Source organism: Scyliorhinus canicula, chromosome 11 (genome assembly GCF_902713615.1).
Source record: "Scyliorhinus canicula chromosome 11, sScyCan1.1, whole genome shotgun sequence".
In the NCBI taxonomy this organism is placed as follows: Eukaryota; Metazoa; Chordata; class Chondrichthyes; order Carcharhiniformes; family Scyliorhinidae; genus Scyliorhinus; species Scyliorhinus canicula.
Window position 1 is genome coordinate 148,076,378 of NC_052156.1, and position 25,871 is coordinate 148,102,248.

General features: G+C 49.0%; 1 protein-coding gene across 6 annotated transcripts in view; it reads left to right on the forward strand.

Moving 5' to 3' along the window:
- The first annotated feature begins 19,695 nt into the window (after nt 1-19,695).
- The window catches only part of LOC119973485, a 69,116-nt gene continuing 62,940 nt past the window's right edge, over nt 19,696-25,871 (forward strand). For 5 of the 6 annotated variants that reach the window (XM_038811706.1, XM_038811711.1, XM_038811705.1 and 2 more), the window contains exon 1: nt 19,696-19,907. The gene's annotated coding sequence lies outside the window, so the exon portion shown is untranslated. The remainder of the gene's footprint in view (nt 19,908-25,871) is intronic. The other variant, XM_038811707.1, reaches the window with a different exon arrangement.

Here is a 25,871-nt window from a genome sequence, read left to right on the forward strand (position 1 = left end):
GGTGGAGGTGCGGGGTTGAGTAACTGAGTGAGTGGGTGGAGGTGCGGGGTTGAGTAACTGAGTGAGTGGGTGGAGGTGCGGGGTTGAGTAACTGGGTGAGTGGGTGGAGGTGCGGGGTTGAGTAACTGGGTGTGTGGGTGGAGGTGCGGGGTTGAGTAACTGAGTGAGTGGGTGGAGGTGCGGGGTTGAGTAACTGGGTGAGTGGGTGGTGGTGCGGGGTTGAGTAACTGAGTGAGTGGGTGGAGGTGCGGGGTTGAGTAACTGAGTGAGTGGGTGGAGGTGCGGGGTTGAGTAACTGGGTGAGTGGGTGGAGGTGCGGGGTTGAGTAACTGAATGAGTGGGTGGAGGTGCGGGGTTGAGTAACTGGGTGAGTGGGTGGAGGTGCGGGGTTGAGTAACTGAGTGAGTGGGTGAGGTGCGGGGTTGAGTAACTGGGTGAGTGGGTGGAGATGCGGGGTTGAGTAACTGGGTGAGTGGGTGGAGGTGCGGGGTTGAGTAACTGAGTGAGTGGGTGGAGGTGCGGGGTTGAGTAACTGGGTGAGTGGGTGGAGGTGCGGGGTTGAGTTACTGAGTGAGTGGGTGGAGGTGCGGGGTTGAGTAACTGAGTGAGTGGGTGGAGGTGCGGGGTTGAGTAACTGAGTGAGTGGGTGGAGGTGCGGGGTTGAGTAACTGAGTGAGTGGGTGGAGGTGCGGGGTTGAATAACTGGGTGAGTGGGTGGAGGTGCGGGGTTGAGTTACTGAGTGAGTGGGTGGAGGTGCGGGGTTGAGTAACTGAGTGAGTGGGTGGAGGTGCGGGGTTGAGTAACTGAGTGAGTGGGTGGAGGTGCGGGGTTGAGTAACTGAGTGAGTGGGTGGAGGTGCGGGGTTGAGTAACTGAGTGAGTGGGTGGAGGTGCGGGGTTGAGTATCTGAGTGAGTGGGTGGAGGTGCGGGGTTGAGTAACTGAGTGAGTGGGTGGAGGTGCGGGGTTGAGTAACTGAGCGAGTGGGTGGAGGTGCGGGGTTGAGTAACTGAGTGAGTGGGTGGAGGTGGGGGTTGAGTAACTGAGTGAGTGGGTGGAGGTGCGGGGTTGAGTAACTGGGTGAGTGGGTGGAGGTGCGGGGTTGAGTAACTGAGTGAGTGGGTGGAGGTGCGGGGTTGAGTAGCTGAGTGAGTGGGTGGAGGTGCGGGGTTGAGTAACTGGGTGAGTGGGTGGAGGTGCGGGGTTGAGTAACTGAGTGAGTGGGTGGAGGTGGGGGTTGAGTAACTGAGTGAGTGGGTGGAGGTGCGGGGTTGAGTAACTGGGTGAGTGGGTGGAGATGCGGGGTTGAGTAACTGGGTGAGTGGGTGGAGGTGCGGGGTTGAGTAACTGGGTGAGTGGGTGGAGGTGCGGGGTTGAGTAACTGAGTGAGTGGGTGGAGGTGCGGGGTTGAGTAACTGGGTGAGTGGGTGGAGGTGCGGGGTTGAGTAACTGGGTGAGTGGGTGGAGGTGCGGGGTTGAGTAACTGAGTGAGTGGGTGGAGGTGCGGGGTTGAGTAACTGGGTGAGTGGGTGGAGGTGCGGGGTTGAGTAACTGAGTGAGTGGGTGGAGGTGCGGGGTTGAGTAACTGAGTGAGTGGGTGGAGGTGCGGGGTTGAGTAACTGAGTGAGTGGGTGGAGGTGCGGGGTTGAGTAACTGGGTGAGTGGGTGGAGGTGCGGGGTTGAGTAACTGGGTGAGTGGGTGGAGGTGCGGGGTTGAGTAACTGAGTGAGTGGGTGGAGGTGCGGGGTTGAGTAACTGAGTGAGTGGGTGGAGGTGCGGGGTTGAGTAACTGAGTGAGTGGGTGGGGTGCGGGGTTGAGTAACTGAGTGAGTGGGTGGAGGTGCGGGGTTGAGTAACTGGGTGAGTGGGTGGAGGTGCAGGGTTGAGTAACTGGGTGAGTGGGTGGAGGTGCGGGGTTGAGTAACTGGGTGAGTGGGTGGAGGTGCGGGGTTGAGTAACTGGGTGAGTGGGTGGAGGTGCAGGGTTGAGTAACTGGGTGAGTGGGTGGAGGTGCGGGGTTGAGTAACTGAGTGGGTGGAGGTGCGGGGTTGAGTAACTGGCTGAGTGGGTGGAGGTGCGGGGTTGAGTAACTGAGTGGGTGGAGGTGCGGGGTTGAGTAACTGGGTGAGTGGGTGGAGGTGCGGGGTTGAGTAACTGGGTGAGTGGGTGGAGGTGCGGGGTTGAGTAACTGAGTGGGTGGAGGTGCGGGGTTGAGTAACTGGGTGAGTGGGTGGAGGTGCGGGGTTGAGTAACTGGGTGAGTGGGTGGAGGTGCGGGGTTGAGTAACTGGGTGAGTGGGTGGAGGTGCAGGGTTGAGTAACTGGGTGAGTGGGTGGAGGTGCAGGGTTGAGTAACTGGGTGAGTGGGTGGAGGTGCGGGGTTGAGTAACTGGGTGAGTGGGTGGAGGTGCGGGGTTGAGTAACTGAGTGAGTGGGTGGAGGTGCGGGGTTGAGTAACTGGGTGAGTGGGTGGAGGTGCGGGGTTGAGTAACTGGGTGAGTGGGTGGAGGTGCGGGGTTGAGTCACTGAGTGAGTGGGTGGAGGTGCGGGGTTGAGTAACTGGGTGAGTGGGTGGAGGTGCGGGGTTGAGTAACTGGGTGAGTGGGTGGAGGTGCGGGGTTGAGTAACTGGGTGAGTGGGTGGAGGTGCGGGGTTGAGTAACTGAGTGAGTGGGTGGAGGTGCGGGGTTGAGTAACTGAGTGAGTGGGTGGAGGTGCGGGGTTGAGTAACTGGGTGAGTGGGTGGAGGTGCGGGGTTGAGTAACTGGGTGAGTGGGTGGAGGTGCGGGGTTGAGTAACTGAGTGAGTGGGTGGAGGTGCGGGGTTGAGTAACCGGGTGAGTGGGTGGAGGTGCGGGGTTGAGTAGCTGAGTGAGTGGGTGGGGTGCGGGGTTGAGTAGCTGAGTGAGTGGGTGGAGGTGCGGGGTTGAGTAACTGAGTGAGTGGGTGGAGGTGCGGGGTTGAGTAACTGGGTGAGTGGGTGGAGGTGCGGGGTTGAGTAACTGAGTGAGTGGGTGGAGGTGCGGGGTTGAGTAACTGAGTGAGTGGGTGGAGGTGCGGGGTTGAGTAACTGAGTGAGTGGGTGGAGGTGCGGGGTTGAGTAACTGGGTGAGTGGGTGGAGGTGCGGGGTTGAGTAACTGAGTGAGTGGGTGGAGGTGCGGGGTTGAGTAACTGAGTGAGTGGGTGGAGGTGCGGGGTTGAGTAACTGGGTGAGTGGGTGGAGGTGCGGGGTTGAGTAACTGAGTGAGTGGGTGGAGGTGCGGGGTTGAGTAACTGGGTGAGTGGGTGGAGGTGCGGGGTTGAGTAGCTGAGTGAGTGGGTGGGGTGAATGTGAGTCTCCCGTGAGGCCTAGCGAATCGGCGGTCATGCCGGAAATTCCCGCCACGCTGCCCCAATGCCAGGACACGATTCTCTGGCGACCGGAGAATCGGCAACAGTCACGCGTGCGTGGTCGACGCACCCCCCGTGGCGATACTCCGCGGTCGACAGGCCAAGTTCCCACCGAGTTGCGCCGGCGTGGTTCCAACCTGGTACCACCCGGCGGGAGCTCGGACCTGCAGCCACGGTGACCATCCTGATGGGGGGGGGGGGGGGCAGGGGATCCGACTCCGGGGGGGACTTGCACGACGGCCAGGCCCGCGATCAGGGACTACGTGATCTGGAGGGGGCCTACCTCCTTCTGCGCGGGCCCGCTGTGTGGCTTTGCCATGTTGTGCGGCGCCGGCGCAGAAATGGCCACCACCCACGTGTACGGACCCGCGCCGGCATTGCAGGGCCTTGTATCAGCTCCGGAGCCGCACGCAGCACTCCAGCACCCTGCTGGCCCCCTGTAGCCCACTGAATCGCTGGGCAAGGAGGCCCGTTGACGCCGGCGTGCAACACTCCGGTGTTTATGCCGGCGTCAACGTTTGGCCGGGATTTTGGAGAATCCCGGCCCTAGTCTCAGTTTTCCCACTCACTCTCACTACCACACACCAATAAACATGCACAGAACCAAGCACTCCCACCCACATACTCTGACCCTCTGCCACCAACCTTCAGGTAATTTTAATTGCTTATTCATTTTTAACTCAATAATTTATTGCCGTGACATTGCTTTACATTATTCAGCAATTGTTTATTTCCTTAAAACCTTAACTTTTATTGAAATCCAGTTTGTTATTGTGTCAAACCTCATCTTTCTGAAATTTGCTCTTTGGCCCCTTGAGTGAGAAAAGTATGCAAATGTCCCCCTCCAGAAAGATCTCCTCAAAGTAATTGAGAGCAAATCCATCGCACCTTACAAAGCCGCTGCGTTTTTAATATTTGTTCTTGATACGTGGGCATCGCTGGTACGCCCAATATTTATCGTCCATACCTAATTGAAAAGGTAACCGTTTATAAAACACAACCCACACAGCTCAAAGGGTTAATGTTCACATTAAGGAGCTCGAAGCCACAGGGTGTGCTCTGTCACACATTGCCTGTGTATGTTAAGCTCTGAGTTCCCCTGTGATTATAATTCTAATCATTTCACACTGACTGTCCCAGTTATTACTGGAACACTGGTTAATATTATCCTCTTAGAAAAAGGCTTGTAAGCTGCCAGGGCAGATGGTCTCACACGAGAGACTGCTGCAACTCTCATTTGCAAAGTAATTATTAGCCTCTTCTTGTTCCTTAACATGTTTTCCGTGTCAACATTCACTTGCACAAGTTGCCTTGCACACTGCTGCCCCGGAGTGGTGAGAACTATGTGTAGAAAAGTCTGGCAAACTCTCCGTTTGTCTTGGATTTTTGTCAGTGGAGGGGTGGGTGTGTGTACAAGCATGTCTGTGTGCACAAGTCTTTAATCCACAGCTTTCCTGTGCTGTCTGAAATGACCATTTCAACGTTGTAAAGCACTCCCAATAATGAATTTGAAAGGAAAATTAAAACATTATCTGTTAATTCATTAATGCCTCTGACTATTAGACTTTTTCTGAATTGAGAATTATAAGTGAAGGCTCAATATTCACCACTTGCCTGGACTGGTGCAGCCCAAACAACACACAAGAAGCTCCATACTGTCCAGGACGGAACAGCTTGTTTGAACCCCCGGTCGTGGAACTCAATATTCAACCCCTCCTCCACTGCGCGCTCTGATTGTAGTATGTACAATCGACTGGATGCACAGCAGCAATTCACTTAGGTCATTTCAACTGTATGGCAGCAGGGTAGCATGGTGGTTAGCATAAATGCTTCACAGCTCCAGGGTCCCAGGTTCGATTCCCGGCTGGGTCACTGTCTGTGTGGAGTCTGCACGTCCTCCCCCTGTGTGCATGGGTTTCCTCCGGGTGCTCCGGTTTCCTCCCACAGTCCAAAGATGTGCGGGTTAGGTGGATTGGCCATGCTAAATTGCCCGTAGTGTCCTAATAAAAGGTTAAGGGGGGGGGGGGGGTTGTTGGGTTATGGGTATAGGGTGGATACGTGGGTTTGAGTAGGGTGATCATGGCTCGGCACAACATTGAGGGCCGAAGGGCCTGTTCTGTGCTGTACTGTTCTATGTCTATGTCTATGAACGTCCCTGCCCTAATACCTCTACCATTGAGAAAGACAAGGCTAGTACTGTCATGGGACAACACTTCCAGATTTCTGTTCAAGTCACACGCCATCCTGATCTGGACATATACTGATGCTCCTTCACCATCACTGGAACAAGATCCTGCAATTGAATGTGGGACCACCATTAGCAAATGGACTAGAGCAGTTCAAGAAGTACCGCCAACAGGACCACTACAGATAGGAGATAAATGTTGGGCTTGTCAGCATCCTGAAAGGAAATTAAAAAGAGAAGCCTCCTTCTCCACGCATACATACACATGAACATAGTTAGTTAGACAGCACACTCGCCCTCTTCCACATAACTAGGGGCTTTTCACAGTAACTTCATTGAAACCTGTTTGTGACAATAAGCGATTATTATTATTACATTTGTAGCACCATGTGTCCACAGTTTTCGATCTCCCAGGACACTCCTGTTGTTCATCACAACTTTGAGGGAAGAACCACTGAGCTCAGAGAAACTGAATACATTTTGGTCCAACCCTTAACCCTACCTTGTGGGCCTTGACCTTTAACTGTGGACCTTGGGGGTGGCATGTGGCGCAGTGGTTAGCACTGGGACTGCGGCGCTGAGGAACCGGGTTCGAGTCCCGGCCCTGGGCCACTGTCCGTGTGGAGCTTGCACATTCTCCCCGAGTTTGCGTGGGTTTCACCCCCACAACCCAAAGATGTGCAGGTTAGGTGGATCGGCCACGCTAAATTGCCCCTTAATTGGAAAAAAAAATAGTTGGATACTCTAAATTTATGAAGAAAAAAAATTCTGTGGACCTTGACCATATCCTGTTCTTTTAAATTGAAATCAGAAACATGTGGGAGGCGAGCTGTCCCTGTATTAACTCAATCTTCCACCAGGTGGCCCAAACACACATTCCAGAGGCAATGGATTTCTGTCAGAATCATCGGTTAACAGTGAAAAGATAATGGGTCCTTTCAACAAGTCCATCACTCCTCTCCACTATATTCCTCAACTCACCTCCCCCTATATTCCTCAACTCACCTCGCTGTCCCATCCCTTAACCCACGTCCCCAACACATCCATCAACACCTCACCACCACATCCCTCCATCCACCTCCCCACCTTTTTCGTCAGCCCACTCAAAATAGTCTCAATTCCCTTCAATTAATTAGGGGAGAAAATCAGTCCAGGTTTCCACGAATGGGAACCATCCAGTGTCGCCAGCTGCAAAGTGAATGTCAGGTCAGGACAATACTGAACTAATTTGTGATGCACTGTGCAGTCAAATAGTGGAATGAACAAGAGGACAGAGCCAGAAGAACTGCATTTCAGGCAAGCATTGTGAGAGATCAGACAGTGGAGGGGTCAAGAGGGGTAGGGGTGAGTAAGAACTGGGGGCCATCAGCTCACATATGGAAAATGCCACTGTGTTGTCAGGTCAGGATGTAGATGAGAAACAGACTCATGAGGAATACCAGAGGTAACAATGTGGAAGTGGGGAGAGAAGCCATCGCAATGGATTCTCTGCCTATGACTGGATAGATAAGAATGGAAACAAGTGAGTGCAGTCCCACCCAGCTGAATGACGGAGGATAAGTGTTGGAGGATGATGGTGTTGTCAACTGTGTCAATGGCTACAGAATGAGGAGGGATAGTTTCCATAGTCACCGCAACATGGAATATAATTTGTGGCATTGATCAGGGCCACTTTAGGAACATTCAAGCGGCTATTGGATAGGTACATGGATTATGGTAGAATGATGGGGTGTAGATTAATTTGGTCCTAATCTAGGACAAAGGTTCAGCACAACATCGTGGGCCGATGGGCCTGTTCTGTGCTGTATATTTCTATGTTCCATATGTTCTATTTCTGTATTGGAGCAGGGCCAGAAATCTGCTTGGTTGAGATTAAAAGATAGAGTTGAAGGAAAGAAACATTTGGATTTTGGAGGTGACAGTATATTTAAAGATTAAGGAGGAGGCAATAAATAATAGCTAACATGAGGGCCAGGAAGGGAAGTTAAATGGTCAGCAATTTGGTGGGAATAGGATCAAAGGAATAGAAGGTGAATTCCGCAGGCTAGGTGAACAACGACAGGGACCGGGATGAGACAGAATAGAAACTAGTGAAAGATATGAGTTCAGAGCTAAAGGATAGAACATAGAACATTACAGCCCAGTACAGGCCCTTCGGCCCTCAATGTTGCGCCGACCTGTGAAACCACTCTAAAGTCCCTCTACACTATTCCCTTATCGTCCATATGCCTATCCAATGACCATTTAAATGCCCTTAATGTTGTCGAGTCCACTACTGTTGCAGGCAGTGCATTCCACGCCCTTACTACTCTCTGAATAAAGAACCTACCTCTGACATCTGCCCTATATCTATCTCCCCTCAATTTAAAGCTATGTCCCCTCGTGCTAGACATCACCAGCCGAGGAAAAAGGCTCTCACTGTCCACCCTATCTAATCCACTGATCATCTTGTATGCCTCTATTAAGTCACCTCTTAACCTTCTTCTTTCTAATGAAAACAGCCTCAAGTCCCTCAGCCTTCCTTCATAAGATCTTCCCTCCTTACCAGGCAACATCCTGGTAAATCTCCTCTGCACCCTTTCCAATGCTTCCACATCCTTCCTATAATGTAGCGACCAGAACTGCACGCAATACTCCAAATGCGGCCGCACCAGAGTTTTGTACAGCTGCAACATGACCTCATGGCTCCGAAACTCCGAAACTCTGCTTCCAGCTAGCCAATTTCTGATCCAAACTGCTAAATCACCCTGAATCCCATGCCTCTGTATTTTCTGCAATAGCCTACCATGGGGAACCTTATCAAACGCTTTACTGAAACCCATATACACCACATCAACTGCTTTATCCTTGTTCACCTGTTTGGTCACCTTCTCAAAGAACTCAATAAGGTTTGTGAGACATGACTTATCCTTCACAAAACCGTGTTGACTAGTGCTAATCAAATTCTTCCTTTCCAGATGATTATAAATCCTATCTCTTATAAATCTTTCCAAGACTTTGCCCACAACAGAAGTAAGGCTCACTGGTCTATAGTTACCGGGGTTCTCTCTACTCCCCTTCTTGAACAAGGGGACAACATTTGCTATCCTCCAGTCTATTCCTGTAGACAATGATGACATAAAGATAAAAGCCAAAGGCTCAGCCATCTCCTCCCTAGCTTCCCAGAGTATCATAGGATAAATCCCATCCGGCCCAGGGACTGATCTATTTTCACACTTTTCAGAATTGCTAACACCTCCTCCTTATGAACCTCAAGCCCTTCTAGTCTAGTAGCCTGTATCTCAGCATTCTCCTCGACAACATTGTCTTTTTCCTGTGTGAATACTGACAAAAAATATTCATTTAGCACCTCTCCTATCTCCTCGGACTCCACGCACAACTTCCCACTACTGTCCTTGACTGGCCCTACTCTTACCCTAGTCATTCTTTTATTCCTGACATACCTATAGAAAGCTTTAGAGTTATCCTTGATCCTACCTGCCAAAGACTTCTCTTGTCCCCTCCTGGCTCTTCTTAGCTCTCTCTTTAGGTTCTTCCTAGCTAACTTGTAACTCTCGAGCACCCTAACTGAACCTTCATGTCTCATCTTTACATAAGCTTCCTTTTTCCTCTTGACAAGTGATTCAACTACTTTAGTAAACCACGGTTCCCTCGCTCGACCACTTCCTCCCTGCCTGACAGGTGCATACTTATCAAGGACACGCAGTGGCTGTTCCTTGAACAAGCTTCATATTTCAATTGTGCCCATCCCCTGCAGTTTCCCTCCCCATCCTATGCATCCTAAGTCTTGCCTCATTGCATCATAATTGCCTTTCCCCCAGCAATAACTCTTGCCCTGCGATATATACCTATCCCTTTCCATCGCTAAAGTAAACGTAACCGAATTGTGGTCACTATCACCAAAGTGCTCAACTACCTCCAAATCTAACACCTGACCTGGTTCATTACCCAGTACCAAATCCAATGTGGCCTCGCCTCTCGTTGGCCTATCTACATACTGTGTCAGGAAATCCTCCTGCACACATTGGACAAAAATGGACCCATCTAAAGTACTCGAACTATAGCGTTCCAATCAATATTTGGAAAGTTAAAGTCCCCCATAACAACTACCCTGTTACTTTCGCTCCTATCCAGAATCATCTTTGCAATCCTTTCCTCTACATCTCTGGAACTTTTCGGAGGCCTATAGAAAACTCCCAACAGGGTGACCTATTCTTTCCTGTTTCTAACCTCAGCCTATACTACCTCAGTAGACGAGTCCTCACCAAACGTCCTTTCTGCCACCGTAATACTGTCCTTGACTAACAATGCCACCCCTCCCCCTCTTTTACCACCTTCCCTGAGCTTACTGAAATAACTAAACCCCGGAACCTGCAACAACCATTCCTGTCCCTGCTCCATCCATGTCTCCGAAATGGCCACAACATCGAAGTCCCAGGTACTAACCCATGCCGCAAGCTCACCCACCTTATTCCGGATGCTCCTGGTGTTGAAGTAGACACACTTTAAACCACCTTGCTGCCTGCTGGTACACTCCTGCAACCTTGAAACCTTACTCATGACCTCACTACTCTCAACCTCCTGTATACTGGGGCTACAATTCAAGTTCCCAACCCCCTGCTGAATTAGTTTAAACCCTCCCCAAGAGCATTAGCAAATTCCCCCCCAGGATATTGGTACCCCTCTGGTCCAGGTGTAGACCACCCCGTTTGTAGAGGTCCCGCCTACCCCAGAATGAGCCCCAATTATCCAGGTATCTGAAACCCTCCCTCCTGCACCATCCCTGTAGCCACATGTTCAACTGCTCTCTCTCCCTATTCCTCGTCTCGCTAGCACGTGGCACGGGTAACAACCCAGAGATAATAACTCTGTTTGTTCTAGATCTAAGTTTCCACCTTAGCTACCTGAATTCCTGCCTTACATCCCTATCCCTTTTCCTACCTATGTCGTTGGTGCCTATGTGGACCACGACTTGGGGCTGCTCCCCCTCCCCCTTAAGGATCCCGAAAACACAATCCGAGACATCGCGGACCCTGGCACCTGGGAGGCAACACAACCGCGATTCTCTCTCATTCCCACAGAATCTCCCATCTATCCCCCTAACTATGGAGTCTCCAATGACTAATGCTCTACTCCTCTCCCCCCTTCCCTTCTGAGCAACAGGGACAGACTCTGTGCCAGAGACCTGTACCCCGTGGCTTACCCCTGGTAAGTCCCTCCCCCCACCAGTATCCAAAGCGGTATACTTGTTACTAAGGGGAACGACCACAGGGGATCCCTGCACTGACTGCTTCCTCCCATCCCCTCTCACCGTCACCCATCTAGCTTCATTCCCAGGAGTAACTACATCCCTGAAGCTTCTATCTATAATCACTTCTGCCTCCCGAATGATCCAAAGTTCATCCAACTCCAGCTCCAGTTCCCTAACATGGTTTCTGAGGAGCTGGAGATGGGTGCACTTCCCACAGTTGAAATCAGCAGGGACACTGACTGCATCCCTCACCTCAAACATTCTGCAGGAGGAACATTGCACTGTCTTCCCTGCCATCCCCAGGGGAAATCTCACCCTGTTGGGCTAGGGGGAAGGAGGGGTGAGGCAGGGGCACCTGAATGTATGGTCTCGATCTCAGTGTTAAAGTGTACCGTAGCTCCTTGCACTTATTGGAGGTGAGGGGGCGGAGGGCAGGGCGGAGGAGCTTAAAGCAGCATTTGGTAGTGGGGAAGAGAAGCAAAAATGTCCTTTCATTGAAGAGAAGTTGACATGATACAGGTTCTTAAAATGTGGAGAGGATTGGATAATTTAGATGACAAATATGGATGAAGATCCCAGATAAAGTCATTAATCCTTGACTTAACTCAACAGGTAGAAATGAGCATCACTGAGCAGACAACACAAACAGTGATGACAGAACACAATGTGGAATATGGTGGCTCCTGTGGTCATGAAAGGGAGTGGAAGGATGTAGGATCGGTGGGGTGGGGGGGGGGGGGGGGCAACAGAAAATCCAGAATCTTCCTTCAGGGATGAACATTCAAGTTAATTTTCTCAGGTAAATGTAATTGTTTATCTTCCTCTCCCTGCTGAAAGATGTCATACAGTTTCATGGGGGAGAGCACCGCTCCAGCAACTCACCCAAGTGCCCATGGTTCATGTTGACCCGGATGGTGATTGCCCGCCGATTACCCGGCTATCAATAGCTTCAGTTCACCCTCAGCTTTGGGTAGGTTTCCCTCAATCTCCAACCAAAGCTGAGATTCCAGTTTATACTTAAGGTCAGTGTGAACACAGGAAATGACGTTGCCAATTTTGAAACTTATTAAAATGACGCCAAAGATTAACATTCTCCACTTCATCAAATCCTCTTAGGGCCACATCAGCTGAGGTTAAAATAAGTAACATGACTGAAGCAGTGTGTGCCTCAATCTCTCCCCCAACAACACAAATACCCGATGGAAATAATAGGCCGAATTTAACTGGTCCTGGGTCCCTGAAATGAAGGGAAGGGGGAGGCCCAGTAAAGTAGCAAGGAGCGCTAGCCCCAAGTGGCAGTGCTGCAAATGGATTGGCTGCATGTGGAATCGAGGTGCGCAGTCGATTTGCTGGGCTGTTCATATTTTGCAGCCAGTGGACAACTCCCTGCCATGGATAACAACAGCTACGTGGAGGCAGCACCCATTTGGCAGACACAAGGCTCCAGTGGAGCTGCAGGATCCATGGCATAAAGAGAGGAAAGTAGCCTCCAAAGTGCCAACAATCCCGCCCCCCCCCCACCCCCCACGGGAATTGCCCTCCGATAGTGTGGCTGAACAGCCTTCAGCCACCTGGAGTTTAACATTAGGACACCACCTGAGGTCGTTGAACTGCCTCAGCAGTTCCCACCTTTACGGCTGGCGTCTCTTCAGACTGCTGGCCCTCTGATTGGGTATCAGGAACCCATCCACTCTCCTTAACTGAATGTGGGGCCTGCAAGTGGTCAAAATACGAGGCTATCTGGGGTAAGATTGATAAGCTAGTCCCATAACTAGCAAGTGTAGCCTCAGAACCTGCTTTTCATTCAAAGGGCTGTTTAGCACAGGGCTAAATCGCTGGCTTTGAAAGCAGACCAAGCAGGCCAGCAGCACGGTTCGATTCCCGTAACAGCCTCCCCGAACAGGCGCCGGAATGTGGCGACTAGGGGCTTTTCACAGTAACTTCATTTGAAGCCTACTCGTGACAATAAGCGATTTTCATTTCATTTCATTTTCACTAAAATCAAGCCCAGTGACTCATTCACGGTGATCCTATACATCACTCTCAGTGACCCTATACATCACTCTCAGTGACCCTATACATCACTCTCAGTGATCATATACATTACTCTCAGTGATCCTATACATCACCCACAGTGATTCTATACATCACTCTCAGTGATCCTATACATCACTCACAGTGATTCTATACATCACTCTCAGTGATCCTATACATCACTCACAGTGATCCTATACATCACTCTCAGTGATCCTATACATCACTCTCAGTGATCCTATACATCACTCACAGTGATCCTATACATCACTCTCAGTGATCCTATACATCACTCACAGTGATCCTATACATCACTCACAGTGATTCAAGACATCACTCTCAGTGATCCTATACATTACTCTCAGTGATTCTATACATCACTCTCAGTGATCCTATACATCACTCACAGTGATCCTATACATTACTCTCAGTGATCCTATACATCACTCACAGTGATCCTATACATTACTCTCAGTGATCCTATACATCACTCTCAGTGATCCTATACATCACTCACAGTGATTCTATACATCACTCTCAGTGATCCTATACATCACTCTCAGTGATCCTATACATCACTCTCAGTGACCCTATACATCACTCTCAGTGATCCGATACATCACTCTCAGTGACCCTATACATCACTCTCAGTGATCCTATACATCACTCGCAGTGATCCTATACACCACTCTCAGTGATCCTATACATCACTCGCAGTGATCATATACATCACTCTCAGAGATCCTATACATCACTCTCAGTGATCCTATACGTTACTCACAGTGATCCTATACATCACTCACAGTGATCCTATACATCACTCTCAGTGACCCTATACATCACTCTCAGTGATCCTATACATCACTCTCAGAGATCCTATACATCACTCTCAGTGATCCTATACGTTACTCACAGTGATCCTATACATCACTCTCAGTGATCCTATACATCACTCTCAGAGATCCTATACATCACTCTCAGTGATCCTATACGTTACTCACAGTGATCCTATACATCACTCACAGTGATCCTATACATCACGCTCAGTGATCCTATACATCACTCTCAGTGATCCTATACATCACTCTCAGTGATCCTATACATCACTCTCAGTGATCCTATACATCACTCACAGTGATCCTATACATTACTCTCAGTGATCCTATACATTACTCTCAGTGATCCTATACATTACTCAGTTATCCTATACATTACTCTCAGTGATCCTATACATTACTCTCAGTGATCCTATACATTACTCAGTTATCCTATACATCACTTGCAGTGATCCTATACATTACTCTCAGTGATCCTATACATCACTCTCAGTGATCCTATACATTACTCTCAGTGATCCTATACATCACTCTCAGTGATCCTATACATCACTCACAGTGATCCTATACATCACTCTCAGTGATACTATACATTGCTCTCAGTGATCCTATACATTACTCAGTGATCCTATACATCACTTGCAGTGATCATATACATTACTCTCAGTGATCCTATACATCACTCTCAGTGATCCTATACATCACTCTCAGTGATCCTATACATCACTTGCAGTGATCGTATACATTACTCTCATTGATCCTATACATCACTCTAAGTGATCCTATACATCACTTGCAGTGATCCTATACATTACTCACAGTGATCCTATACATCACTCTCAGTGATCCTATACATCACTCTCAGAGATCCTATACATCACTCAGTGATCCTATACATCACTCTCAGTGATCCTATACATTACTCGCAGTGATCATATACATCACTCACAGTGATCCTATACATCACTCTCAGTGATCCTATACATCACTCTCAGAGATCCTATACATCACTCGCAGTGATCCTATACATCACTCACAGTGATCCTATACATCACTCTCAGTGATCCTATACATCACTCTCAGAGATCCTATACATCACTCAGTGATCCTATACATCACTCACAGTGATCCTATACATTACTCGCAGTGATCATATACATCACTCACAGTGATCCTATACATCACTCTCAGAGATCCTATACATCACTCTCAGTGATCCTATACATCACTCTCAGAGATCCTATACATCACTCTCAGAGATCCTATACATCACTCGCAGTGATCCTATACATCACTCACAGAGATCCTATACATCACTCTCAGTGATCCTATACATCACACTCAGTGATCCTATACATCACTCTCAGTGATCCTATACATCACTCTCTGTGATCCTATACATTACTTGCAGTGATCCTATACATCACTCTCAGTGATCCTATACATCACTCTCAGTGATCCTATACATCACTCTCTGTGATCCTATACATTACTCGCAGTGATCCTATACATCACTCTCAGTGATCCTATACATCACTCTCAGTGATCCTATACATCACTCTCAGTGATCCTATACATCACTCTCTGTGATCCTATACATTACTCGCAGTGATCCTATACATCACTCTCTGTGATCCTATACATTACTCGCAGTGATCCTATACATCACTCACAGTGATCCTATACATTACTCTCAGTGATCCTATACATCACTCTCAGTGATCCTATACATCACTCACAGTGATCCTATACATCACTCTCAGTGATTCTATACATCACTCACAGTGATCCTATACATCACTCAGTGATTCTATACATTACTCTCAGTGATCCTATACATCACTCTCAGTGATCCTATACATCACTCACAGTGATCCTATACATCACTCTCAGTGATCCTATACATCACTCTCAGTGATCCTATACATCACTCTCAGTGATCCTATACATTACTCTCAGTGATCCTATACATTACTCACAGTGATCCTATACATTACTCTCAGTGATCCTATACATCACTCTCAGTGATCCTATACACCACTCGCAGTGATCCTATACATTACTCTCAGTGATCCTATACATTACTCAGTGATCCTATACATCACTCTCAGTGACCCTATACATCACTCTCAGTGATCCTATACATCACTCTCAGTGATCCTATACATCACGCTCAGTGATCCTATACATCACTCACAGTGATCCTGTACATCACTCTCAGTGATCCTATACACCACTCACAGTGATCCTATACATCACTCACAGTGATCCTATACATCACTCTCAGTGATCCTGTACACCACTCGCAGTGATCCTATACATTACTCAGTGATCCTATACATTACTCTCAGTGATCCTATACATTACTCTCAGTGATCCTATACATCACTTGCAGTGATCCTATACACCACTCGCAGTGATCCTATACATCACTCTCAGTGATTCTATACATCACTCAGTGATTCTATACATCACTCTCAGTGATCCTATACGTCACTCACAGTGATCCTATACATCACTCTCAGTGATCCTATACATCACTCTCAGTGATCCTATACATCACTCTCAGTGATCCTATACATCACTCAGTGATTCTATACATTACTCTCAGTGATCCTATACATTACTCACAGTGATCCTATACATTACTCTCAGTGATCCTATACATCACTCTCAGTGATCATATACACCACTCGCAGTGATCCTATACATTACTCTCAGTGATCCTATACATTACTCAGTGATCCTATACATCACTCTCAGTGACCCTATACATCACTCTCAGTGATCCTATACATCACTCTCAGTGATCCTATACATCACTCTCAGTGATCCTATACATCACTCACAGTGATCCTGTACATCACTCTCAGTGATCCTATACATTACTCAGTGATCCTATACATCACTCTCAGTGACCCTATACATCACTCTCAGTGATCCTATACATCACTCTCAGTGATCCTATACATCACTCTCAGTGATCCTATACATCACTCACAGTGATCCTATACATCACTCACAGTGATCCTATACATCACTCTCAGTGATCCTGTACACCACTCGCAGTGATCCTATACATTACTCAGTGATCCTATACATTACTCTCAGTGATCCTATACATTACTCTCAGTGATCCTATACACCACTCGCAGTGATCCTATACATCACTCTCAGTGATTCTATACATCACTCAGTGATTCTATACATCACTCTCAGTGATCCTATACATCACTCGCAGTGATCCTATACATCACTCTCAGTGATCCTATACGTCACTCACAGTGATCCTATACATCACTCTCAGTGATCCTATACATCACTCACAGTGATCCTATACGTCACTCACAGTGATCCTATACATCACTCTCAGTGATCCTATACATCACTCTCAGTGATCCTATACATCACTCTCAGTGATCCTATACATTACTCTCAGTGATCCTATACATCACTCTCAGTGATCCTATACATCACTCACAGTGATCCTATACATCACTCTCAGAGATCCTATACATCACTCTCAGTGATCCTATACATCACTCAGTGATTCTATACATCACTCACAGTGATCCTATACATCACTCAGTGATTCTATACATCACTCACAGTGATCCTATACATCACTCTCAGTGATCCTATACACCACTCTCAGTGATCCTATACACCACTCACAGTGATCCTGTACATCACTCCCAGTGATCCTGTACATCACTCACAGTGATTCTATACATTACTTGCAGTGATTCTATACATCACTCTCAGTGATCCTATACATCACTCTCAGTGATCCTATACATTTCTCTCAGTGATCCTATACATTACTCTCAGTGATCCTATACATCACTCTCAGTGATCCTATACATCACTCTCAGTGATTCTATACATCACTCTCAGTGATCCTATACACCACTCGCAGTGATCCTATACATTACTCAGTGATCCTATACATTACTCTCAGTGATCCTATACATCACTCTCAGTGATCCTATACACCACTCTCAGTGATCCTATACATCACTCTCAGTGATCCTATACACCACTCTCAGTGATCCTATACACCACTCACAGTGATCCTGTACATCACTCCCAGTGATCCTGTACATCACTCACAGTGATTCTATACATTACTTGCAGTGATTCTATACATCACTCTCAGTGATCCTATACATCACTCCCAGTGATCCTATACATCACTCACAGTGATTCTATACATCACTCACAGTGATCCTATACATCACTCAGTGATTCTATACATTACTCTCAGTGATTCTATACATTAATCAGTGATTCTATACATCACTCACAGTGATTCTATACATTACTCTCAGTGGCCCTATACATCAGTCAGTGATTCTATACACCACTATCAGTGATCCTATACATCACTCGCAGTGATTCTATACATCACTCGCAGTGATTCTATACATCACTCTCAGTGATCCTATACGTCACTCTCAGTGATCCTATACATCACTCAGTGATTCTATACATCACTCAGTGATCCTATACATCACTCTCAGTGATCCAATACATCACTCACAGTGATCCTATACATCACTCTCAGTGATCCTATACATCACTCTCAGTGATCCTATACATCACTCACAGTGATCCTATACATCACTCTCAGTGATCCTATACATCACTCACAGTGATCCTATACATCACTCTCAGTGATCCTATACATCACTCACAGTGATCCTATACATCACTCACAGTGATCCTATACATCACTCACAGTGATCCTATACATCACTCACAGTGATCCTATACATCACTCACAGTGATCCTATACATCACTCTCAGTGATCCTATACATCACTCTCAGTGATCCTATACATCACTCTCAGTGATCCTATACATCACTCACAGTGATCCTATACATCACTCTCAGTGATCCTATACACCACTCTCAGTGATCCTATACATCACTCTCAGTGATCCTACACATCACTCTCAGTGATCCTATACATCACTCTCAGTGATCCTATACATCACTCACAGTGATCCTATACATCACTCTCAGTGATCCTATACATCACTCTCAGTGATCCTATACATCACTCACAGTGATCCTATACATCACTCTCAGTGATCCTATACATCACTCTCAGTGATCCTATACATCACTCACAGTGATCCTATACATCACTCACAGTGATCCTATACATCACTCTCAGTGATCCTATACATCACTCTCAGTGATCCTACACATCACTCTCAGTGATCCTGTACATCACTCACAGTGATTCTATACATCACTCAATGATTCTATACATTACTCTCAGTGATTCTATATATCACTCTCAGTGATCCTACACATCACTCACAGTGATTCTATACATCACTCACAGTGATCCTATACATCACTCAATTATTCTACACATTACTCTCAGTGATTCTATACATTACTCTCAGTGATCCTATATATCACTTGCAGTGGTCCTGTACATTACTCCTAGTGATCCTTTACTTCACTCCCCGTGATCCTATTCCTAACTCCTAGTGATCATATGCATCACTCCCAGCAACCTACACTTTACTCTCAGAGATTATACACAACCCCCAGTGACCCCATACAAATAATGACCCATTCTTGGAACCCTCTGTTCTAAGCTTCAGGAGCTGTGAGCTGACTGTAGGAAAGCAGATCTATCAATATAGGACTTGGTTTTAAACATTCAGAAACAAAGTGGAATGCATGGAAAACCAGAGCATGAATGTTGACTTTCAGGTAATCAACACTCTTGAGTTTGGTCCAATCCCAGACAGACATATAGTTGCCCCCCCTGCTCCATCCAACCCCCCTCCCTCTCCCCACGAGACCCTCTTGTAAAATCACCGTTTGCACTGGCCCTTCTTTGTTTCCAAAGCCTGCAGGTTGTTGAAGCTGAGGCTGTTTAAATCTCTTTCCACTGGCACAGACTCTCTCCCTGCAATCTTATCCCTCATTAAATTCCCTCTAAGCCCTTTCTTTGGGTAGGGATTTCTCTTCCGAGCTCCAGACACGTGATGGTCTTGTTGCAATTGGTCAGGGAAATAACCTTAATCATTAAATACTCAACAGAAGGAATCAGCGCGAGAAAAACATACACACGTCTTAAACACAAAAACGTTTATTAACTATTCAAATCTGGGACTATCCATTAACTTCTACTGAAACTGCTTAAAAACAAGCTCGACATGATTCCCTCGGATGAGAATGTGAGGGGTAAGAGAATATTGAATATGTAGCATGAATTTTATGTTAAAAACATAACTGTTTTAATTTGAACATTATTTTTGTGTGAAGTTTAATATAAAAGATGTAGATATTAATTTAGCTGGGAATGTGTATCAAATTTGATGTGTAGACAGATATAATATATATATATATTTACATGAAACATTTCTAAATTCTCAACAGTTCAGGATGGAAATTCCATCCCAATTATTTCTTGGTCATATTTGCCCAAAGAAATATTTATAAATGTGGAAAACCTGTTAGTGTGGGAGTGTGACATTGTTTACGGGGTTCTCATGAATGTGTGAGTATTTACAGGGGGTCTGAAGGAGTGTGTCAGTATTTACAGGGGGTCCCAGGAGAGCTTCAATGTTTACAGGGGTCTCAGGAGTGTGTGAGTGTTTGCAGGGGTCCCAGGAGTGTGTGAGTGTTTGCAGGGGTCTCAGGAGTGTGTGAGTGTTTGCAGGGGTCTCAGGAGTGTGTGAGTGTTTGCAGGGGTCTCAGGAGTGTGTGAGTGTTTGCAGGGGTCTCAGGAGTGTGTGAGTGTTTGCAGGGGTCTCAGGAGTGTGTGAGTGTTTGCAGGGGTCTCAGGAGTGTGTGAGTGTTTGCAGGGGTCTCAGGAGTGTGTGAGTGTTTGCAGGGGTCTCAGGAGTGTGTGAGTGTTTGCAGGGGTCTCAGGAGTGTGTGAGTGCAGGCGGTCTGAAGGGGTGTGTACGGTATCCACATATTAATGTCTCAGTTTCACAGGGATACCAGGAGGATGTCAGTCGTTACAGAGGGTCCCAAGATTGTATTTAAAGGGATCTCAGGAGCATATCAGTTTCACAGGGGGTCCCAGGAAGTTGTCAATGTTTACAGGGAGATCCATGACGGTATCAGTGTTTAGAGATCCCAGGAGTATGTCAGATTTTACAGGGTGGCCCAGGAGTGTGAGAGTATAATGGGTCTGAAAGTGTGTGTGAATATTCACAGGGGGTCTCAGGAGCATGCCATTGTTTACAGGGAGTCCCAGGGTGTGTCAGTATTTACAAGTGGTCTCAGGAGTGTGTCCATAAGACCATAAGACATAGGAGCAGAATTAGGCCACTAGGCGCATCAAGTCTGCTCCGCCATTCAATCATGGCTGATATTTGACGGTGCTCCTGAGGTTTCTGTTCCTGTTCCAGTGCCTCCCCATCCTTATCCCGAAGACCTTTTTCAGGCGGGTTAACAGGAACATTATGGGGTTTGTGTGGGCACACGGGACTCCAAGGGTGAGATGGGTGTTCTTGGAGCGGGGCAGGGATGGGGGGGGGGGGGGGGGGGTGGCTGGCGTTGTCCAACCTCTGTGGGTATCATTGGCCTGCCAACGCAGCGATGGTGTGTAAGTGGGTAATGGACGGGGAGGGGGCGGCATGGAAGAGGCTGGAGATGGCATCCTGTGTGGGTACGAGGCTGGAAGCGCCGGCAACGGCACCGCTGCCGCTCCCTCCAACAAGGTATACCATGAGCCCGGTGGTGGCAGCTACCCTCACGATTTGGGGGCAATGGAGGTGGCACGGGGGGAGTTGGGGGTCTTGATGGGGTTCCCGATACGGGGGAACCACCGGTTTGTTCCGGGGAGAATTGATGGCGGGTTCCTGAGTTGGCACAGGGCAGGTGTCAGGAGGCTGGGGGACCTGTTCATAGACTGGAAGTTTGCGAGCCTGGGTGAGCTGGAAGGGAAGTTCAGGCTCCCCCCGGGGTACACCTTTAGGTACATGCAGGTAAGGGCGTTTGTCAGGCGGCAGGTGGCGGGGTTCCCCCTGCTGCCGCCGCATGGGGTCCAGGACAGGGTGCTCGGGGGTATGGGTTGGAGAGGGGAGGATCTCGGAAGTGTACCAGGTGATGCAGGAGGTAGACGAGGCCTCGGTGGAGGAGCTGAAAGATAAATGGGAGGAGGAGCTGGGTGAGGAGATTGAGGAGGGGACGTGGGCGGATGCCCTAGAAAGGGTGAACTCCTCCTCTTCGTGTGCGAGGCTTAGCCTCATACAGTTTAAGGCACTGCATAGGGCTCATATGACCGGGACAAGGATGAGCCGGTTTTTTGGGACCGAGGACATGTGTATTAGGTGCTCAGGGAGCCCAGCAAACCATGTCCACATGTTCTGGGCATGCCCAGCGCTGGGGGAATTTTGGAAGGGGTAGCAAGGACGGTATCGAGGGTGGTAGGATCCAGGGTCAATCCAGGCTGGGGACTCGCAATATTTGGGGTTGCAGTGGAGCCGGGAGTGCAGGAGGCGAAAGAGGCCGGTGTTCTGGCCTTTGCGTCCCTAGTAGCCCGGCGGAGGATTCTTCTTCAGTGGAAGGATGCGAGGCCCCCAAGCGTGGAGGCCTGGGTCAACGATATGGCGGGGTTTATTAAATTGGAGAGGGTGAAATTTGCCCTAAGGGGGTCAGTGCAGGGGTTTTTCAGGAGAAGGCAACCATTCCTAGATCTCCTGGCAGAACGGTAAAAACTAAATGTCAGCAGCAGCAGCAACCCGGGGGCGGCGGGGGGGGGGGGGGGGGGGGTTGTCTCTTTATTTTTGTTTTGGGTTGAATATCTGTTTTTTGCCAATGGCGGGCGTTAATTTATTGTTTCTCTTTTGTATTTACGGCGGGGTGGGTGGGGGGGGGGGGTGTTCTGTTTTTTTTTGTTCTTAAAATTTTCTGTTATTGTTTTCTTTTTTGTGAAAATGTGAAAATTTGAATTAAAATTATTAAAAAAAAAAAATCGTGGCTGATATTTTCTCATCCCTATTCTCCTGCCTTCTCCCCATAACCCCTGATCCCCATATTAATCAACAACCTATCTGTCTCTGTCTTAAAAACACTCAGTGATTTGGCCTCCACAGCCTTCTGTGGCAAAGAGTTTTACAGGGGTTCCCAGGAGTATGTCAGTGTTTACAAGGGGTCGCGAATTGTATCAGTATTCACAGGGATACCTGGGATTGTATCAGTATTCAGAGGGTCTCCTGTGTGTCAATATTCAGAGGGTCTCCTGTATGTCAGTATTCACAGTGGCCCCTGGGATTGTATCACTGTGGTGAATGTATTATGCCAATAATTCACCAGTGTATTTGTATCTGTGATATGCTGTTGCTCTTGTGGGCTCCTCCTATGGGCCATTGTATGGCATTATCCATAGGGGAACACGTTGGGGCCTGTATGGGGTCCACCCATGGCTCCTCCCCTTGAAGGGAGGTATAAAGAGCAGTCGACCTGTAGGCGGTTCTCAGTATTGGATCAGTCGCAGGCAGGCACTGTTCTAAGTTGATTAAAGCCACGGTTTACTTCTACTCCCGTCTCGAATGAATTGATGGTCGCATCAATTTAATCAACTTAAACACAACTATGGAATCAGCCCTCAAACCTGACCGACTGGAACTCGATCCGCAGGCCGCAGAGGCGGAATAAATTTTTTCTCACAGGCTCCGCTGCTTCAAGGCCTATCTCGCAGCCTCTTCCACGCCTTCCGTCACCGACGAACAGAAGCTGAGCCTCCTCCACGCACGGGTGAGCCATCGAATCTCTGTTCAACTCGACGAGGCCTCCTCCTACGCAGACGCCCTCGTGATGCTCGAACGCCTCTATGTACGGCCCGTGAACGAGGTCTACGTGCGACACATCCTCACCACTCACCGCCAGCGTCCCGGGGAATCGCTAGAAGACTACCTATGCAACCTCAAAATCCTCGCACGCTGCCGTTACGGCCACTCAACATATGGAACTCGCCGTCCGAGACGTCGTACGTGGCAGGAGTCTGGTCCAACTACGTGAGACAGCACCTACTCGAAAAGGGGGCCCTGGACCAGGATCAGACGGTAATGTTAGCCTCCTCTCTGGAAGTATCGTTCCAGAGCCTTAACGCGTTCCCGGCTGACCATGCGAGCCCCTCGTTGACCCCCAACCAAAGACTACCCCAGGCCTGTGCCGCGCGGCAGGCCGCCCACCATGGGGCTCCCCTGCTATTTTTGCGGCCAGTCCCAACACCCCCAGCAGCACTGCCCGACCCATAACGCGAACTGCAATAGCTGTGGGAGAAAAGGACATTTTGCCAAAGTTTGCCTGGCCAGGTCCAATCCTCAGACTCACAGGCCTGCAGACCCCGTAGTGTGGCAACGTGTCTGCCGACTCCGTCCCCTGCAGACACGTCATCAGCCTCGTGCTATCTGTGGGGGCAGCCATCTTCCAGCCCTCACAGCACGTGCGACTCACGGGGGCCGCCATCTTGGCCATCCTCCCCCACGCAGCCGGCCACGTGCGATCCATGGGGGCCGCCATCCTGGCTTCTCATCTTCCTCACCGCCCGCCACGCTCGACTAACGGGGGCCACCATCTTGGCTGCCATCTGCTACGCCACTCGACGCGTACGATCAACAAGGGCAGCCATCGCGGAACAGCCCCAGCACCTCCGACCACAATGGCTACCCACAACTCAGCGGGGTCACCCTGGACCAGTCGCGACCCAAGCACCTCCGGAGCTCCATGATGATCGTCCGGGTAAACGGGCACGCGACACCTTGCCTTTTTGACTCCGGGTGCACAGAGAGCTTCATTCACCCAGACATGGTAAGACGCTGCTCGTTCACAATTTTCCCGGCGCACCAAACTATCTCCCTCGCCTCTGGGTCGCACTCGATGCAAATCCGAGGGTGCACTACCGCAACCCTAGCAATACAGGGCGCCGAGTGCGCCAATTTTAAATTATATGTGCTCCCAGACCTCGGCTCTCCTTTCCTATTGGGACTAGATTTCCAATGCAACCTCAGGAGCCTAACCCTGAAGTTCTGGGGGCCCGTACCCCCACTCACCAAATGCAGCCTTGCGACCCTAAAAGGCGACCCTCCCCCACTCTTTGCAAACCTCACCGCTGACTGCAAACCAGTCGCCACCAGAAGCAGGCGGTATAGCATACAGGACAGGACTTTTATCAGGTCCGAGGCCCAGCGACTCATGCGGGGGGGAGTCATCGAGGCCAGCAATAGCCCCTGGAGAGCTCAGGTGGTGGCCGTCAAGACTGGGTAAAAGAACTGGATGGTTGTAGATTACAGCGAGACCATAAACCGGCGCACGCAACGTGATATGTACCCCATTCCCCAGATTGCAGACATGGTAAACCAGATCGCACACTACCAGGTGTTCTCCACGGTGGATCTGAAGTCTGCATATTACCAGCTCCCAATCCACCCGGAGGACTGCCACTACACGGTTTTTGAGGCAGATGGCCGCCTTTTCCACTTCCTTCGGGTCCCCTTTGGCGTCACGAACGGGGTTTCGGTGTTCCAAAGCACAATGGACCGAATGGTGGACCAGTACGGACTGCGGGCCACATTTCCGTACTTGGACAATGTCACCATCTGTGGCCATGATCAGCAAGACCACAACGTCAACCTCCACAGATTTCTCCAAACCGCCCAAACCCTTAACCTCACGTACAACAAGGAGAAATGCGTTTCCGCACAACCAGACTAGCCATCCTCGGCTACGTCGTGGAAAACGGGGCTCTAGGATCCGACCCTGACCGTATGCGCCCCCTCCTGCAACTCCTCCTCCCCCACTGCCCCAAGGCCCTGAAGAGGTGCCTCGGGTTCTTTTCATATTATGTCCAGTGGGCCCCCAACTATGCGGACAAAGCCCGGCCACTAATCAAGGCCACCATCTTCCCGCTGGCGACTGAGGCCCGCAAGGCCTTCAGCTGCAACAAGCAGACATTGCCAAAGCCGCGATGCGCGCGGTGAACGATTCCGTCACCTTCCAGGTGGAGAGCGACGCATCAGAGGTTGCTCTTGCCGCTACCCTCAATCAAGCAGGCAGACCGGTAGCGTTTTTTTCACGCACCCTCACCACCTCCGCAATTCGGCACTCCCCAGTCGAAAAAGAGGCCCAAGCCATTGTGGAAGCTGTGCGGCACTGGAGGCACTACCTCGCTGGTAGGAGGTTTACCCTCGT